At 36.9% G+C, this 20,245-nt stretch overlaps 1 protein-coding gene across 1 annotated transcript in view; it reads right to left on the bottom strand.

Annotated features, from left to right (window-relative positions):
• Positions 1–19,167, bottom strand: part of LOC120532056 (P2Y purinoceptor 14-like) — a 39,228-nt gene extending 20,061 nt beyond the window's left edge. Inside the window, exon 1 of the mRNA XM_039757971.1 lies at positions 18,999–19,167. The gene's annotated coding sequence lies outside the window, so the exon portion shown is untranslated. The remainder of the gene's footprint in view (positions 1–18,998) is intronic.
• Between the last annotated feature and the right edge of the window lie 1,078 nt (positions 19,168–20,245).

The raw sequence follows: 20,245 nt of genomic DNA, 5'->3' as shown, positions 1-20,245 counted from the left end.
AACACAAGAAATGTATGAACTCAAAAGTGATTCTACCTTTCTTAACATACATGATGAATTGCAGAGTAAAATAACATAATAATAAAAAATGTTATTGTTTTGTACTAATGACTAAGCTGGCTATAAAGCAGCTCTATGAGCAGCATTGTGGAAGGCACAGACTCAAAACTTAGAGAGCACTTTGATTTGTGTCTCCCAGCTGCTCATGCCCATCGGCTCAGTGAGCCTTGCATGTGGACCCCGGACTTGGGTCCAAGGTACACAGGGAATAGTATGGCATACGGTTGCCTCTGATCCTGGCTGAGTGGAGTGAGGTGGAGCTGGGAGCAGGTGTTGCCTGAGCAATATGGTGGAGGTGGTGCTGAAGAAGTCAATAGCCACTCACCAGCAATTGGGGTGAAGGGGCTACTTCCAATATATTACTGTTACTTTTAACATAATATTCAGTGTATTATATGTTTTAATCTATTGCCTTATGTTGTATTTTAGAATTGTATGTTTATATTTTATGCTTTTGCTGTGGTATGCATTTCACTTTTCCCTTGGGGATTAATAATGCATATCTAATCTAATAAATCAAAATTCCATAGTGCTTATTGATAGTGGTACTACTAAATTTCCTTATAGTTTCTTAGTGAACAGTATTTATTTAGGTCAATAAGCATACGTGAGTGTAATTAATAAGCATAATGTAAAAAAGAAGTTAAGAGTTGGTGAGACAATTAAGTATTATACCTTAAAAGTGAATACTAGAATTTCAGTCTCAAAGTGTAAATCAAGGATTAACTGATGCAAGTCACAAAATAGAGAATACGGAGCCATTGGGCTTACTCAGGCTTGCAATAACAACATTGTGAGCTGTCGACATAAAATGAACAGTTGATGAACTTAGACACATGGGTCATATACATCACTCATCTTTCTATAGTAACCTACAAATTTGATGAATACCATCTAGTGGTACTGTGCTGAAATTATGTAAATACAGCATTGCACAGAAACAAAAACCTTAAAAGATGTATTTAAGTCACACTATGTGACTGGGAGTCACAAAATAAAATATGCTTTTATCAGTACTGGTAATAATAATAATAATAATAATAATAATAATAATAATAATAATAATAATAATAGGCAGTAGAATAATCCAGAACTGCCTTTATGGAGCTTGCACATATTTCCTATATTATAATGGGTTTTTCTCCAAGTACTCCACTTCTTTTACAATATTACGTTAGTATTCCCACCACACATTAGCTACTAGATGTTGATGGGGTAAGAGAGGTAGTTAGCCAATTAGAGACAGAGGATGATTGGATGCTGGAGTGGGCAACGCTGTGATGGACAATTTAGCCAAGGCATTGGGGTACAGTTAGGTCCATAAATATTTGGACAGAGACAACTTTTTTCTAATTTTGGTTCTGTACATTACCACAATGAATTTCAAATGAAACAACTCAGATGCAGTTGAAGTGCAGACTTTCAGCTTTAATTCAGTGGGTTGAACAAAAAGATTGCATAAAAATGTGAGGCAACTAAAGCATTTTTTTAACACAATCCCTTTATTTCAGGGGCTCAAAAGTAATTGGACAAATTAAATAACTGGAAATAAAATGTTCATTTCTAATACTTGGTTGAAAACCCTTTGCTGGCAATGACAGCCTGAAGTCTTGAACTCATGGACATCACCTAATTCTGGGTTTCCTCCTTTTTAATGCTCTGCCAGGCCTTTACTGCAGTGGCTTTCAGTTGCTGTTTGTTTGTGAGCCTTTCTGTCCGAAGTTTAGTCTTCAACAAGTGAAATGCATACTCAATTGGGTTAAGATCAGGTGACCATTCAAGAATTTTCCACTTCTTTGCTTTAATAAACTCCTGGGTTGCTTTGGCTGTATGTTTTGGATCATTGTCCATCTGTATCATGAAACGCCCAATCAATTTGACTGCATTTAGCTGGATTTGAGCAGACAGTATGTCTCTGAACACCTCAGAATTCATTCGGCTGCTTCTGTCCTGTGTCACATCATCAATAAACACTAGTGTCCCAGTGCCACTGGCAGCCATGCACACCAAAGCCATCACACTGCCTCCACCGTGTTTTGCAGATGATGTGGTATGCTTAGGATAATGAGCTGTTCCACGCCTTCTCCATACTTTTTTCTTGCCATCATTCTGGTAGAGGTTGATCTTGGTTTCATCTGTCCAAAGAATGTTTTTCCAGAACTGTGCTGGCTTTTTTAGATGTTCGTTAGCAAAGTCCAATCTAGCCTTTCTATTCTTGAAGCTTATAAGTGGCTTGCAGCTTGCAGTGCACCCTCTGTATTTACTTTCATGCAGTCTTCTCTTTATGGTAGACTTGGATATCGATATGCCTACCCTCTGGAGAGTGTTGTTCACTTGGTTGGCTGTTGTGAAGGGGTTTCTCTTCACCATGGAAATGATTCTGCGATCATCCACCACTGTTGTCTTCCGTGGACGTCCAGGTCTTTTTGCGTTGCTGAGTTCACCAGTGCTTGCTTTTTTTCTCAGGATGTACCAAACTGTAGTTTCTGCCACTCGTAATATTGTAGCAATTTCTCGGATGGGTTTTTTCTGTTTTAGCATCTTAAGGATGGCTTCTTTCACCTGCATGGAGAGCTCATTTGACCGCATGTTGTCTGTTCACAGCAAAATCTTCCACATGCAAGCACCACACCTCAAATCAACTCCAGGCCTTTTATCTGCTTAATTGATAATGACATAACGACAGACTTGCCCACATCTGCCCATGAAATAGCCTTTGAGTCTATTGTCCAATTACTTTTCAGCCCCTGAAATGAAGGGATTGTGTTAAAAAAATGCTTTAGTTGCCTCACATTTTTGTTCAACCCACTGAATTAAAGCTGAAAGTCTGCACTTCAACTGCATCTGAGTTGTTTCATTTAAAATTCATTGTGGTAATGTACAGAACCAAAATTAGAAAAAAGTTGTCTCTGTCCAAATATTTATGGACCTAACTGTAAATGCTACTCCTTTTGAAAGATACCCATGGGTCTTTTATGACCACTGAGAGACAGTTTTTAATCTTATCCAAAGGACAGTGCCAATTTCTAGGGCACAGGGTCCCCTTGGCATATTGGGATCCATGCACAGACCACAGGATAAGCACTCCCAGATTGCCCCATCACCACCCCTTTTAGCAGCAACCCAAGCTTTTCCTAGATGGTCTGCTATCCAACAATTGGCCAGGCCTAAATATGCTTCGCTTCAGGTGGATTACCTATTCTGAAGTGCAGGTGGTATTACAACTTACCTTTTATATGATAGATCTAACATTTCCCAATTTGGGATTTTTCTGCTGTCAAGCTGTAGCAGTCTCGGTCTGGTTCTCTTGGGTATGATGTTCTTCTTCATAGTCTTCTTGAACAAATCTCCTAGAACATGCTGAATGCAGTAGCTAAGGAGTTTGTTGCACCATTTCCTACCTTCCCACACTGATACTGAAGTTTCTTCATTTTCTCTCTTTCTCTCGCTCTCTTAGCAATTATGAGTTGCACCTCAAGCCACCTTTGTTCCACATACAGAATATTATTGATAGTGTATGAGGGTGCCTGTCTGTTCAGTCATCAGTTTGCTAAAGTTGCTGTATCCATTACAAGGTCAATGAGATCTTGAGCTGGTCTTATTGGTCTTACCTGGCCCCCCAATCTCACTCAAACCCGACCTAACTGCATGTTTTCAGCTGGGTAGAAAAAAGATTACATGAGGTAATTACAGACAGGGACTACTCACCATACACACCACAATTTATTTGAGAAATTTCAGTCTGGCCTCTGCACTGGTCATAGTACAGAAACAGCACTAATCCATGTTGTAAATGACATTCTGATCTCGTCTGATGAAGGCAGTTCCACTGTAATTATGTTGTTAGGCTTAAGTACAGCATTTGATGCCAATGACCATACTATTTTAATACACACGCTGGAAAATGACATTGGGCTTATACAGGTAGGCACTGTCCTTGCCTGGTTTACTTCTTATTTATCAAATTGATTTCTGTACTTACAGAAATGTGCTGACAGTACCCAATTATTATACACATCAGTGGGCTACAGTGTCTTGCAGGGCTCGGTACTGGGACCTTTATTTTTTTCTTTTTATATGCTTCATTTAGAACTATAATTAGAAAACATAATATTAATTTTCATTTGTACACAGATGACACCCATTATACCTTTCTTTTTGGACCAAATGACATTTCTCAACTGCTGTCCCAATTGGTTGTGCAAGTGAGTTGAAGAAGTGGGGTGAGAAATGTTAGTTATTGGAGGGAACGATATTGACCATAACAACATTCTGTCACTTTTTAAGTCAGCTGGAATTGCCATTAGTCTGACTGAACCAGCCGTCAAGTGGCCATAGTTCAACAATTAATGAATTGTTTATATTTATTTTAATATGTTTCTACTCTATTTTCTGTGTGTTTTAAAGAATTTGTATCTTTATATGTGCTACTTTTGTATTTAGTAATTAATATAATCTAATATAATTATTATAATAATATAATTATAATCAATCCTTTTAACTGAGAATTTGTTTACAGTGCTCTGTGTTTGCACTCAGTGAAGTGTGCATTACAGAAATAAATTATATTATATTGCACTTGCAATCTCCACTAAGGAAGATGTACCCCAGTTAAAAATCACCATACCAGCCTTAACAGCCAAAATATCCACAGTATGCCATGTAATATTGCTTTTTCAAGACAAGCTTGGCTTGTCAAATTTTAAACTGAAATAAAAATTGCAGGAACTTATTGGTAGATGGCGCTCTAACAACACATAAAAGTCTGGCTACAACACTAACTATTAATAAGTAATAATCCACCACAGAAAACTGTGTTGACTTTCTTTCTATCAGTTCAAAAGGGACATGCAATCTTTTTCAGGTTGAACTGTTACAGTGCTTTTTTTTAGCTTTTACATCTGCACACAAGCAAAGAGCATGTAATAAAATTCTAGGCCTTAACTACTCAGTACAGTCCACAGAGGGCCTGTGCAAGTGTAGGTTTTGTTTGTAACCAGTTCTTGATGTTAATTGTCTTCTAACCTAGTTAAATATGCCATCATTAGCCAATTTTACCTTTTACTGTAGTGAAAAGGCAAGCAAAATAACATCTTTTATAGGCTAACTAAAAAGATTACAATATGCAAGCATCAAGAAGAAGGGGCCTGAGTTGCCTCGAAAGCTTGCATATTGTAACCTTTTTAGTTAGCCAATAAAAGGTGTCATTTTGCTTGGCTTTTCACTACCTTCATAATGGCTAACATGATGCAACACCCTAGTACTACATTTTACTGTATAAATCTATAATTGCAGATTGTGATTGATTTGCCTTTGAAAAGAGTTTAACAGCTATAACTAAACTATTGCAGAGTGGACAGATCATAAATGCATATGGTAGTCTGCTGGGCTACCAGTTTTGCAAATCTTATAGTCCAGCTATGTTCTCAGGTAGTTCAGCTTTGTGACCCGACATTTGCGCGATAGACATATGTGCGGTGACAAAATAGCGCCGATTAAAACGCGCCGACAAAATCACGCAGACCAAATCGCCCTGACAAAATCGCAAAAGTTTCATTAAATATGAATTACTAGTTTAAAGCATATATAATAATGTTTATTTTAGAAGTCAATATTATGAGACGCGGCATGCCATCAGCACGGCACGCAGATAGTCCTTAAGATCACGCCCTGCATATGTAGGAAGAATTGCAGCAAGGGTGTCCCACTCTCTTGGCCTCTCTAGCAATTTTGTCGGTCGCGGTTTTGTCGGGGTGCATATGTCTATCGCGCATTTGTTGGTGAACCGTTAAGCTTTATATATGGGGTACAGATTTACCAGCAACGTTTTACAACAACATTTAGATTTAAAGTTTTGTTGTACACAAGTGCATAGCACTCAATCTTCTACCACAATATAAACACAATCATCATCTTGAAAGAGAGTGTTATAATAAATAATTGATTTTTAAGGGATCATGTCATGTTGATTTGTGGTCTTTTTCTAATGTACACAAGAATATTTTAACAAAAACACAGCATTAATATTGCATTGTTAAGTATGTGTTCTGAGGCCTCATTTGGACCCCACCAATTTGTTTCTCAGTGATAAACATCATCAGTTTGACCTTCAAGGATTATTCTGAGGTGCAATATGTCCTTTACAGTGTCATATGCCTTCAGTTGACCACAGCCAATCATCTGTGTACACAGCTGCATTAAAATTTACTTGGACCATTAAGCAGGTCTTCATGTTAGTAAAGCTGAGTTTTAGGCCAGAGAAATCATCTTCAGACTTTGCAGTATTTGACCCAATAGTAAGGAGCATTTTCACAATCTTCGGCATACTTGAGTGGGAAGCGTTATTTTCTGTTGGTTAATGGTCTCCTGCCCTTTCTGTAGCTGCATAAGGTAAGATCTGTTTGTAATAAAGTGTCACCCTCTGATTTCCAAAAGTTCAATGGCAATTTCCTAAGGCTGAAATCTTGAAAATTTGCAAAAAACATCAACACAAAGATGCTGAATATTTAAGGTCAGTTTCTCAGCGACGGCAAAGTCCTGTCAGTCGAAAAGAGTTGCCTGCTGCATCAGCGTACATTTTTGTTTCTGTGTTGTACATTTCATGAAATGACTTGGCACTGCATCAACATTTATTAGATCCTAGTTAATTTTGCCTGAAAACTAAGGACTGCTTCAATATGTCGTTTCTGGACATTCCCTGCATATAGCACGGTACATCCTCTGATTTGGTTCTGATGCTGTCCTCACCCTGCAGTCATCGCTACCTTGTGTAAAATTCTCCATATTTACTCAGCTGAAAGGGTTTTCCAGTGTATTTGAAAAGTTATTTTGCAATTATTTTTGTCATAATGCTGCTTATAATTATGTTTATAATTTTTATAATTAATATAATTCTAATTATAATTATTACAGTTTTATAATTATAATTTTTATAATTTTATTCGTTATTGAAGCAGTTAGGCAGTAATAGCACAATTCACCTTGTCCTTTCCTCTTTGTTTAAATAATCCATAACAAAGTAAACATTGAATATTACCTTATTTGTTTTGTGGTAAACAAAAAGAAGATATGGTTAACTTTTGACATTCTTGCCCTCACTGCCCCGGTTGCTTTACCACTAACACTACTGTTTCTCTTGATTGCGTTATACTGTAGACTTGCTACGCAATTTCCCTATGTTACTCACTAGTAGGTGTGTGTGTATTAGATGGAGGTTACAGCTATCTGGTGTGCTGTAAGCAGCTGCCTTTAAAAGTAACATTATCATGTTAAGATCATACATGAAGAACTGGATATTTTGTTTTTATCAAATTGTTTTTAATTAGGAAAATATTGCAAGGACCAAAGATCGAAAACATTGGTAGTCTGTAGATCCTTGTGAGTCTGTAGTTTGGCTGTTCGGAATTAAAAACTTGAATTTGTCCAGCCCTGTATTGTAGTCTCTCTTTTTAATGTCTAACCATGCAGCAGGTGCACTCAAACTCAGTTTTGGGGATTCCCTGTGCTGCGGGTTTTAGTTCCAGCCAGTTTCACAATCAGTCAGTCATTTTACCTCAAACTGATCTCTTTTAATTTTCTTATCCTTTTTTCTCTTCTTTTATTCTACATTCAGAGAAGCACAGCAGTGTGATTTTTACATTCATATGACATTTGGAAATATTTGTATTTTTGCTATATCTTTAAATGCTTAATTCTCTCATTTATTGTTTAAATATTAATTTGTATGTTTATGTGTAGTATGTTAATTTACTGTAACTATATCCTAATAATGACAGCTAAAAATGTGCAGAGCAGAGCAGGCATCTGGACAAAAGGCACTGAACGCTGAAAGTCTGAAACTTCTTCAACACCAGACCAACTAATCATGAGTAAATAATGGATTAAACAAACAGAACATCTGGAAGAGGGGAATGAAAATCATAATAATGACGAAAATCTTTAAAACCAGCTAAAAAACAGTAAATGCTTGGTACATTCTAATAAAAAATTGCCAAACCCAGTTTTTTAATTTCAACAATGACCCCAAAACACATCTTCTTCTTCCTGTTCATTTCTTCCCACTTCTTTTTGGGGTCAATGTGCCTGATCAATCCATTCCATACAGCTCCTCACCAGCCAAATCCTTTTCTTTCAAATCATCTTTTTCTTTATCCATCCATCTCCACTACTGCCTCCCTTGATTTCTCTTCCCCTTTCTATAACCATCATTATTTACCCACATATTCATTGTATCTCCTCATCACATGTTCACTTTACTTCAACCTACTTTCCTGTACTTTCTTAATTATCTCTCCTACTTTTGTTGTACCTCTGATTGGCTCATTTCTTATTCTGTCATCCTTAGTAACTCCACACATCCACCTCAACTTTCTTTGTTTTGATACATCCAACTTCTTCTCTTGAGCGCCCTTTACTGCTTATGTCTCACCTCCATACACCATCGCTGGTGTTACCACTGTCTTAAACAAACCTGTCCTTTAACCATCACCTTAATTCTTTGATTACACAATATCCCTGGTACCTTCTTCCAATTGTTCCATCCACACTGTATTGTTCATATTTACATGTATACACTCTTTTCAATAGCTCTCCCTGCAGGTTACCTTTCTAAATCCTGATCATCATTATACCTCAAATATTCTGCCTTCTTCCTATTTATCTCTAATCCTCCATTTTCCAAAGCTCTCCTACATTCTCTTAGCTTCCTCTTTACTTCCTCTTTTCTGTTGCTGCACAACCCAAGGTCATCAGCAAAAAGCATGCACCAGTTGCATCAGTCTTTTTATCTCATGAGTCCACACATCCATAACTAAATCAAAGAGGTAATGGAAGATCCCTGATGCACACCTACTCTAACTGGTATCTTCTCTGTTACTCCAACACTGCTTCTAACCTGGGTCCTCATGCCTTCATACATATCCTGGACAATCTTCATATACCTGTCTGGTACTCTTTTCTGCCTCTTGTATTTCCAGACTTGACACCCTATTTTACATGGCACCTTCTGTTAAGCCTACTCCAAATCAATAAACACCATAAGCATACCTTTCTGTTTTTGTCAATGCTTATCTTTGAGCTGTTCAGTGCAAAAACTGTATAGTGTTGTTCCTTTGCTCTGTTTAAAGCATAACTGCTCCTCACCTGTGGTGACTTCTTCCCTGAGTCTTCTCTCTCTATTAGCCCTTCCTCAGATTTTCATCATGTGTGACATCAGCTTTATCCCTCCATAGTTTAAACAATCCTGAATATCACCCTTCTCCTTCTTCTGTTCATCCCAATACACTTTTAATGTCTTTTCCCCTCAACTCTACCAGACTGGTATTTGATCTAGTTCTGTGGACCCCAAAACATAGAAACTGGTAAACAGCTTGCTTATTTTGGTTAAGTTTTATCTGTAACACCGTCAACAATATGTTAGTGGCTACAGTGTACATTAAGGAAATGCTAAATGATTGGCAGTATAAAAGAATTTTGATGAAAAAGATGAGAAGCAAATAATTTTCTTAGAATTGGACAATATTTACCCAAGAGTGGTAAAATAAGCTAGAGGTTACTAATTGAATGTAAATCATCATATGCAATATGGAGTGGGAGATAGAAATCCCTGTTCTATTATTTAGAAAATGTAATTGACAAGGGTGCTTCTTAACCTGGTGGACATGTAATCTCAGTGGTGCAAGGGTGCCAGCTGTTCTTTTAAAGATGTTAATAAACGTACATTTAATTAGCAATAGAAATGAACTAGTTGTTTTCTATTCTGTAATCGTTTGACTAATATTATTATTTTTTTAATAACATCAAAAACTTTGAGAGGCCAACTCTCTATGTGTACTCCGTAAGGTAACAGCAATGTACTAGACAACTCAACACAAATACATTTGTTGTTGTTGCTATGAAGTGCCTTTTATTTTAATTGAACTTTTTTGTTGTATTTTATATATTTATAAACCCTTTTTGTGTTTTCTTTCTTTTTATATAATATTTTTAAATTAGTATTATTTTGTTTATTTGTTATATTTTATGAATTTATATTGTTAATTACGTAATTATTAGTTTTATGTACCTTGTCTTTTTTATGTTGAGCCTAAAGGGGTGAGGCCCCCTGACATTGCAGCTGTGGGACCAATGCTAGGCCTATGTACTGTAAGCCTGCAACAGGGCTAACACTGAGATATTAGCTAGCTTACCAGCTCATATTATTCAGCTCAGATTTTGGGATTAATGTTGTGTTTTTTTTTTTTTTAAACTTTATTATAACTTGAACCACTTTTGTTATTTGGCCAAGGGGTTTTCAAGGTTCCCCATTCTATATAAGAGTTTGTAAGCTTGGTGTTCCCTGGGGGTGAGGGCACAGCCTACTTCAGAATTTCAGGGCCAGGCTAACCTTATGTTTCTAGGCCTTTTGAGAGTGGTTGTTTTTTTTAATTGAAACCCACACACTTTGATTTGATTTGATTACTTCTCTAACTTCCTGTCTTTTTCTTTTCTCTTGGCATTGTTCATTCTTCTGTTGTTAGTGTTTTTGAGAGTCTGGCATCACCTGAGCTACGCAGATACATTATTGTTATTATTATTATTATTATTTGAGGTGAGTGATAGCATATTTATATATAGTACAGTTGCAATATATTGTAGCTTAAGTGTTAGGTTTCAAGGTCTTGAAATCCCCCTAAATAAAAAAAATGAAGTAATTTTTAATAAAGGTGTAAGATCACATTTGCAGAATCCAGGGAGTGCCAGCTGTGGAAAAAGTAAAGAAACAGATAAACAGTTGTGCAGATAAGCTCAGTACCACCTGGGAAGAGATTTGGGTTATGGAAGGATTGAAAGTCCTCTAAATTTGACTTTCTTATTTACTTAGTTTTGACGAGGAGTTTAAATGATAAAGTTATAAAAATCAAAAGCAATAAATATTTGCCAATAGACTGGTGTTTTAAATAGTGTCCTTATTTCTTTGTTGGTTAGATAATTATGAATTTGAGGTTACTCAATCTAAATGATTTACTTAACTGTCGACATGCAGGGAAACTCACTGATAGATTCAGTGAACTAAGAAGGAGGCCATACAGCATAATACAAGCTTGTCAGCCCTATCCACTTAATTTGTCCAAAATAACATAACGAAATAACAAGTCAGGTTTTGAAGGACCTTAAAGTCCTACTGTGTACCACACTACTTGGTAACTTGTTCCATGTGTCTATGATTCTCTGTGTGATGAAAAACTTTGTAATGTTTCTGCGAAATTTACCATTAACAATTTTTCAACTGTGTCCCTGTGTTCTCGCTGAACTCATTTTAAAATAACAGTCTCGATCCACTGTGCAAATCCCCTTCATTATTTTAAACACTTTAGTCGTGTCACCTCTTAATCTTCTTTTGCTTAAATTGAAAATGCTCTTTTAATCTTTCCTAATAATTCCTCCCCTTCTGACCTGGAATCAGCCTAGTTGCTGTTCTCTGGACTTTCTCTAGTGCTTCTATTTCCTTTTTGTAGCCTGGTGACCAAAACTACACACAGTACTCCAGATGAGGCTTCACCAGTGCATTATAAAACTTAAGCATAACCTCCTTGGACTTGTACACCACACATCGTGCTATATAACCTAACATTCTGTTTACCTTCTTATTTGCTTCTGAACATTGTCTGGAAGTTGATAGTGACAAATCCACTAGGACTCATAAATTCTTCTCATAAGATGTACTTTCAATTTTAAGACCTCCTATTATGTATTCAAATCTAACATTTTTACTCCCTACGTGTAATACTTTACATTTACTTACATTAAAGTTCATCTGCCACAAATCTTCCCAAGCCGTTATGCTGTCCAAGTCCCTCTGTAATGATTCAATGCATTCCAGATTATCTGCCAATACACCTAGCTGGATTTCAAGTGCAGACTTAAACTGCTTGTTATTTATAATCCTATTTAATTAATTATATGTATTAAGAATACCAGTTGCCCGAGCAAAGACTCCCGAGAGACACCTCTCCCAACATTATCGAATTCTGATAAGTTTCATCACACCATAACCATCTGCCCACCTGTGTTTTACCCAAGTTTGCACCCATCTACACACTATACACCCTAAACTTCTACTTCTTTTAGTTTCATGTCCAAGCTCTCATGTAGTACCTTATCAAATGCTTTCTGAAAATAAAAATAAATAATAAAGTAAAGTTAAACTCCTACCCTTGCCAGGTAGTACTCAGTCTTTCCTTTAATAATTCTTTCCTTTTAATTTACCGGTGTTGTATGTTTAGCTTATTGGCCTATAATAACTTGGATCTGCTTGATTAGTGTGCAGTGACTTCCTAAACATATGTGTCAAGGGTTTAGAGTACATATGTACTCACGAATTTCCTCAACCACTTGAGGAAAAATATTATTTGGTCCTGGTGATTTATTTGATTTCAGCCTATTTAATCTAAGCAGTAGTTCCCCTTTTACAATCTTCAGTTCCATAAGTATCACATTAGTAGTCCATTTTCTTCTGGGAGGTTATCCACTTCCTCACATGTGAAGACCTCAGATATTTGGAAGTTTAGGTCTTGAACTATTCCACTGTCTGTATATTTTAATTCTCCTTTACTATTCTTGATATACTTCACGTTCTCCTTGACTGTTTTTCATAAAAATACTGAAAGAATCTCTTTGGGTCGTGCTTCTCCTTATCTGCTATAATACTTTCTAACTGCCTTTTACCTTGCTTTATATCCTTATTAATTGTTATCTTCATCCTCTTATATACCCTACAGTTAGCATTAGAGTTGTTAGACTTAGACGCTTTATACAAAACTATTTTGTAGTTACAGCTTCTTTTTTTATCTCCTTACTTACCCACTGAGGAGTTTTTTTAATTAAAACTAATTCCAAATTTCACGATGAACCTGTCCGACGTTATATGTAAAATATTTTTAAACCTGTTTCGCTGCTCCTTGACTGTCTCCACACTTAAAAGCGTATCTCAGTTTATTGTTCATCTCCTCATGTACAGTTCTAAACCTGGCGTATCCTGAACTTCCTGCCCCCAATTGCCAAATTTAAAGAATCCTACTCGTATGCCTACCCCCAACATTGGTGCCTTTCTGGTTCAAATGTGACTGGCAAAACCCATTTGTTCCAAAAGGAGACCCAATGTCCCATTAACCTAAATCATTCTACCCTGCACAAAGATTTGAGCTACATGTTAAGCCTTCTAATCTCCTCTGTCTTACGTGGACTAGTACATGGCACAAGTAGAACTTTGTAGAAGACTAGTTTGTCAGTTCTGCTTCTCAGCCTGTCACCTAACTCTTTGAATTTGAATTGCAGAACTTGCAGATTGCCCTTATGTATGTCATTTCTTCCAACATGGACAATGACAACTGGATACACCCCTGCTCTGGCCAAAAGCCTATCCACACTTTTCAGGGGAGTCTCTCACCTGTGCTCCCAGAAGTCAGCACACTGTGGAGAAAATTGTAACTTTCTTGTAAAATGAGCTTAAAATGTAACTTGTACTTACAAAATGTGTGGTACTTGGACACAGACCTTTGGCAGAAATCTAATGCCATAAGCACCTCTCTTAATTGCTTTGAAGTCAGCTGCCTACTTTAACTTAAAATATTTGCTTTTTTTTCGAAGGAATGAACATGCATGTTTTTGCTTTCTACTAGCGCTGAGTTACTTTTTGAATGCTATAAAGTGCTCTGTCCAATAATTCTTTATATGCCTTAACTTCTTACCACTTAAGAATTGCTGTTGCTTCCAACTGTTCAACACTATGATGACAATTATTTCAATACGGACTCTTGGGTTTCACCTACCTCTTTCTGTGCTTTCTGCCCTGGTTCACCTTGCCTCGCCACTGTTATCTTTGAATACAAGTAACAAGTAACTTTTCAAATGTACCCCAAATATTGTGCTGGAAAAGAAAAAGCAAAAAAAAACTCTTCTAAATCGAAAAGACCTTTAAAAATTCCTGCATGGTTCCTTAGTGGCAAACAAAAACAAAGTATTTAGGAGAAACACTCACACAGCAGTACACAATACACTCTGCACTTCTTGTTCCAATTCAACTCGTAAGGAGTTGAGTTGAGCTGAAGAAACCTGATGCCACTTCCTCTGAGAGCCCCTCCTTTTCCTGTTTGCTATGACGAAAGAGACGGCAGCACAGCAAAATGCTGTTATTCGACTCAGTGAGCCTTTGACAAGCAGAATTCTTGGATTTTCTTTCACAATACAGCAGAGGGCGCCAAATTCACAGTAATCCTCAATGGAGTGATTTTTCTCAGATGCCATATGTTCTTTTTTCTTTAATCGTGCAATGCCATGCCATACCATTTTCTGAGCTCCCTTGATCCAGAGTGGGGTCACAGGGGTCCAGAGCCTATACTGCTCATTAAATGGGACATTCCTGGCTGGGGCCCCAACATTTCTACTGACTCCTTTGTTTATATTTCACAAGCTGTGTACAAGTCGTTCATTAAATGTTTAAAAGGTTGTACTTTGGCACAGTAGTCAGTGCTAAAACCACAGAGCTCCCATATTCCTCTGAAGGTATTTATGTTGAGTTAAGGTGAGATGCCTGCTCGGGTTTGGTGTTGTTGGAAGTCAGTGTATCTATTAGTTTGCCCTTCAATGAACTGTCATTCCTTCCAGGGTTGTTTTCTGTCTGATCCTGTCCAATTAGGCTTTCCTACATCATGACTACAATATGTACTTAAAAAAGCAGCTTCAGGAAATGGATAAATGGAAAAATCTGAAACAGTAATGACAAAGAATATAACATCATTTATGTAGAAACTCAAAATGCTCAGATGCCCTCCATTTCATTCCAACCACCTTTGCAAAGGATGACCGAAGTGATGGGAGAAGGGAGACTTTAATGTCTGGGCTGCAATGTAAACAAATTTAAGTTTGATCCAGCTAGCTAAGATGTAGTGGGAGTTTCTTCAAAAATGTTCCCACCATCATTTCACAATATATCCTTGCAGAAATGGCTAATGAGGGAAAGCTATTGTGTGACCCATACAATAAGTGAACAAATTATTAAATATAGGAGTCTGTTGATGTCATTTTAATGATTTTTTTTTTTTTACCTATTTTCAGTAGTCTGATATGGGAAAGAATAAAATCTAGGTGGAGTTTTGGATGTTTTTTGAGATGGCTTAAGAAACAAAAGATGTCTCTAAACAATTGCTGTGAAGGAGAATTTGGGATAACTGAGGACAGTGATTTCGTTTTATCAGCACTGGAGATTCCTGAAATGGGCTGAAAGGACAAGTGGAGGGCAGGAAGACCTTGCTATAAACATGATGGTGTGGTCTTAATTATTGTAAACTATTTATTTACATGTTAACAAGATTAATGCTTTAATTTAGTTTACAGAAAAGGGCTGTATGGGAATAAGAAATCCTGTTACAATGTTACATGTGAAGCAGAAATCATCCCTTGAATGGCAGTCCATCATAGGTACACTCATGCACACACACACACACACACACACACACACACTTACTCACACCACAACAGCCTCACCTACTCATCTGTAGGCCATTGGGTTAAACTAAAGTTCTCAGAGAAAATCTATGAAGAAATGAAGACAGCGTCCACATTTACAAAAAGTGCTGGTTAAAGTGAAAAAAATAAATAAATTTGGACTGTTGATTTTATGAGTAAATTTACTTGGAAAAAAAGATGTGCAGACCTAATATATGAAGGATGTAGATGTTATTTAAACCTCAAAGCACATCATCAACATTGCTGTAAAGCAGTGTTTCTCAAACTCGGTCCTGGGGACCCCCGTGGCTGCAGGTTTTTGTTCCAAGTAGATTCCTAATCAGTGACAACACCTTATAGCACTGATCTCCTTTAATTAGCTGGGATTTTTTTTTCTTTTATTCAACATTCAGAAAAGCATAACAGCATGATTTTTACAATTATAAGACATTTATAAATATTTCTGCTTTTGCTCTAGATTTAAATGCTAAACTCTCTTTTGTTGATTTCATTATACTTTGCCCTTTCTTTGTACAGTTTTTCCCCCTTCATTGTATCTTAATAATGACAACTTAAAACGAGCAGAGCAGACACGCTGGCAAACACTGAATAATCAAAGGCTGCAGCTACTTTAGAGTCAGACCCACTAATTAGTAAATAATGGATTAATTAAACAATTAGAACACCTTGAAAATCAGAATGAAAATCAAGATGAAAATACTTCTAAGAAAAAAAAATACACTATTCCTATATAACTGCTTGGTACATTTTATTATATATTTTTTTTTCACAAACTTAGTTTTCTAATCAATATATTGTTCCCTAAATACAGAACTTGGGAAATATCAGTTCATTTAATTAGCCCATTAGTTCAATTAAAAACAGAAGCTGGTTGGAACAAAAACCTGCAGCGACAGGGGGTCCCCAGGACCGACGTTGAGAACCCCTGCTGTAAGGGGATGTTATCCCAATTTATAATTTTTGAAGAGGCTAAATAATACAGTGTTCTGTGTAGAAGATTTTAAATCTACTACTTGTCGGTAACACATGGTCATAATAATAAGGAGTTAATAATTTGTAAGAGATTGATCTTTAATTGGCTGTAAATATATTTATGATCTCATTTTTGCTCTATTTTACCCATAATTAATACTTAAAAAGTGCTTCGCTTGCAGTATTGAAATATACCTTTTACCTAATGTTAGATGGTAAAGAACAAAGAAGAAACCTTATTTATGCAATTCTGACACCCATACGGGTGTAATCAATCTCAACTTAGCCATGTCCCGCTATACAAAGCAGCTTGCCACCTTACATGAATAGCCTGTGATGTGGTTGGAAGAAAACAGATTTGGGTCAGATTGAGCACTTAATGCAAGTTACAGATAATGAAATGCTTAGCGTTATCTCTGTTTGTAAACCTTGTTTTGAGTTGGAACCCCCTCACTTTTGTGTTTGAAAGTTCTCTCCTTCCTTTGTCCTAAATAAACAAGATAGCACTGGTAAGCTCTCCAAAATGTTTTTAATATTTTTCAAGAACTTTAAAACATTCAGTATAATGGAGAAGATTTTAAAACGATAAAATGGGAGTGGGGTGTTAATGGTATGTGAAGATTTAGCTTATCAGTAAGTGATTAGGTTAAGCAAATAATTACATCAAAAAGCAGCTTTGCAAGGTTCTTTTTGTTGCATATATTACATTCCCTTTACTTGCCATTTTACAGCAACACTTTATACCCAAATGAGGAACAAATGTTTGAAACTTCTGGTGTAGTGCATATGGTGGGAAATGCAGCAACTGTAAATCAAAAATATTGTAAAAGAAATGAGGCCAAAGGAAAAAAGGGTCTTTCTGGTAATGTATTGTTCTGCAAACCCCAAACCCCAGAAACAACCAGACCAAGACAGCCCCAGGTGCAACTAAACATTTTTTATTCACAAAAAATACCTTTAACAGGTTTCTTCTTTTAGCACAGCCCAATACAGCACAGTAAAACAAACTTTTTCTTCTTCTTTCACCTTGACTCCTCCCAGGCAAGTACTATCCAGCTCCCAACTCTGACTCTCCTGGCTGCGATCGAGCGGCGTCTTTTAACTATAACTCGGGAGTACGTCTGGTGCTAGGGTGTAGCACACTGGAGGCTCTTCCGGGTCGAATGGAAGTCCCTTAAAATAGGGATTGTGAATCCTGGCAGTTTCCCCTGGAACTCAACAGGGCTGCCCCATGGGACTACAGATCCCAGCATGCTCTGAGGTTGTCTGTGTGTGAATCCTAACCCAGGGGGACTGCTATCTAACATATTGGGGAAGAAAATATTCAACAGTGCCCATCTCTCCTGATTCTTCCATTGCAATGGTCTCTGTTCAATCCTGGCTGGGATACCAGCCCATGGGTGCAGTCCATTAAATACTTTTATGTTATTATGTAACAAGACCTTAACAAAGACTTATTTTAGTCTTAATACCACTTCCAAAGCATCTGTAAAGTGGTCATTCATCTCTATTAAATGGGGCATACTAAGAGCTGGAGTTAATCTGGAAAAAATACTTGTGAAAGTGAAAGATTTACAGATCTTATGCTGCAGTAATCAGTACCAAAAGAAACATGTCTCATTTATGTCACATCTGACCATTGTGAAGTGAATTTATTTTTGAAGGCCCCATTGCAGAGATGAATGACCACTTTGTGTTGTGAAGGCCAAAAGAAGTCTTTGTTAAGGTCTTGCTATATAACAGTGTATGAGTACAGATGCATTTGTATAGTACCTAAAGTATTGTCCAATTTTCAAAGAGATGTCCTTCTCCCATTTGATTGCTTTTACTAATAAAACCATGCAGTTACTATCTACTGCTTCATCTATTATTTCCCACCCTAAACACATATGTTTATGACTGCCGTGTTTTTACTTTTAATAGCAGTTTTTGAGCTAAGTTAGTTGTCTAAATATGAAGAGCTACATTTATGGATTTTTACTGTTTCAAAATAAATCCTTGCAACTAGATATTTAAATAATGTATGTATCTGTACTTGTTCTCCTGTGACTCTTAATTTGGTTGAGTTGGTTTGAGAATGTTATGGTATGTACTGATTCTTTATAAACCAAACCAGTTGTAAATGTTTAAATGGTCAGCTTTGTGGTCTCATACTAATTAATCATTTTAGGAGGTTTCTAAAACACACAGAATAATCCCGGTCCCCACTCAAAATGTTTGTGCTCCTTTGCTTACATTTTGTCTGCCAGTTTAGAAATAACAAAATGTGAACATTTCATTTTTTCTAAAATGTTTATCAAATAAAGTATGTGGTTTCATAACATACTTTCAAATGAGGGCTTATTCATCCAACCATTTTTAGAAAACTATTCATTTATCAAGACAAAAAACAGGAATACACCCTGGACAGAATACCAGTACATCACTTTGTATACGCGTATATTATATATACTCATGCTTACCCAATTTAGAATCTCAAATTAATCCAATCTGCACATCTTGGAATGTGGGTGGAAAATCAGTGTCCCCAGGGAATACTCCCTACACACCTGAAAGGAGAAAGTGCTTACAGCTGTGAGGCAACAGTACTCCTTTGAAGAGAAATTTATAAATGTAAGTGAAATAGAGTGTTCTCACCAGCCAACCTGTTACTTTTAATTTAAATTAAATACTATTAACTGACACAATATACAGTGGTGTGAAAAACTATTTGCCCCCTTCCTGATTTCTTATTCTTTTGCATGTTTGTCACACAAAATGTTTCTGATCATCAAACACATTTAACCATTAGTCAAATATAACACAAGTAAACACAAAATGCAGTTTTTAAATGATGGTTTTATTTAGGGAGAAAAAAAATCCAAACCTACATGGCCCTGTGTGAAAAAGTAATTGCCCCCTGAACCTAATAACTGGTTGGGCCACCCTTAGCAGCAATAACTGCAATCAAGCGTTTGCGATAACTTGCAATGAGTCTTTTACAGCGCTCTGGAGGAATTTTGGCCCACTCATCTTTGCAGAATTGTTGTAATTCAGCTTTATTTGAGGGTTTTCTAGCATGAACTGCCTTTTGAAGGTCATGCCATAGCATCTCAATTGGATTCAGGTCAGGACTTTGACTAGGCCACTCCAAAGTCTTCATTTTGTTTTTCTTCAGCCATTCAGAGGTGGATTTGCTGGTGTGTTTTGGGTCATTATCCTGTTGCAGCACCCAAGATCGCTTTAGCTTGAGTTGATGAACAGATGGCCGGACATTCTCCTTCAGGATTTTTTGGTAGACAGTAGAATTCATGGTTCCATCTATCACAGCAAGCCTTCCAGGTCCTGAAGCAGCAAAACAACCCCAGACTATCACACTACCAGCACCATATTTTACTGTTGGTATGATGTTCTTTTTCTGAAATGCTGTGTTCCTTTTACGCCAGATGTAACGGGACATTTGCCTTCCAAAAGTTCAACTTTTGTCTCATCAGTCCACAAGGTATTTTCCTAAAAGTCTTGGCAATCATTGAGATGTTTCTTAGTAAAATGAGACGAGCCCTAATGTTCTTTTGCTTAACAGTGGTTTGCATCTTGGAAATCTGCCATGCAGGCCGTTTTGCCCAGTCTCTTTCTTATGGTGGAGTCGTGAAACTGACCTTAATTGAGGCAAGTGAGGCCTGCAGCTCTTTAGACGTTGTCCTGGGGTCTTTTGTGACCTCTCGGATGA

The sequence above is a fragment of the Polypterus senegalus genome, chromosome 1 (assembly GCF_016835505.1).
Source record: "Polypterus senegalus isolate Bchr_013 chromosome 1, ASM1683550v1, whole genome shotgun sequence".
Classification (NCBI taxonomy): Eukaryota; Metazoa; Chordata; class Cladistia; order Polypteriformes; family Polypteridae; genus Polypterus; species Polypterus senegalus.
The sequence above is the reverse complement of the archived record's forward strand: the minus strand, read 5'-3'. Positions and strand labels throughout refer to the sequence as shown.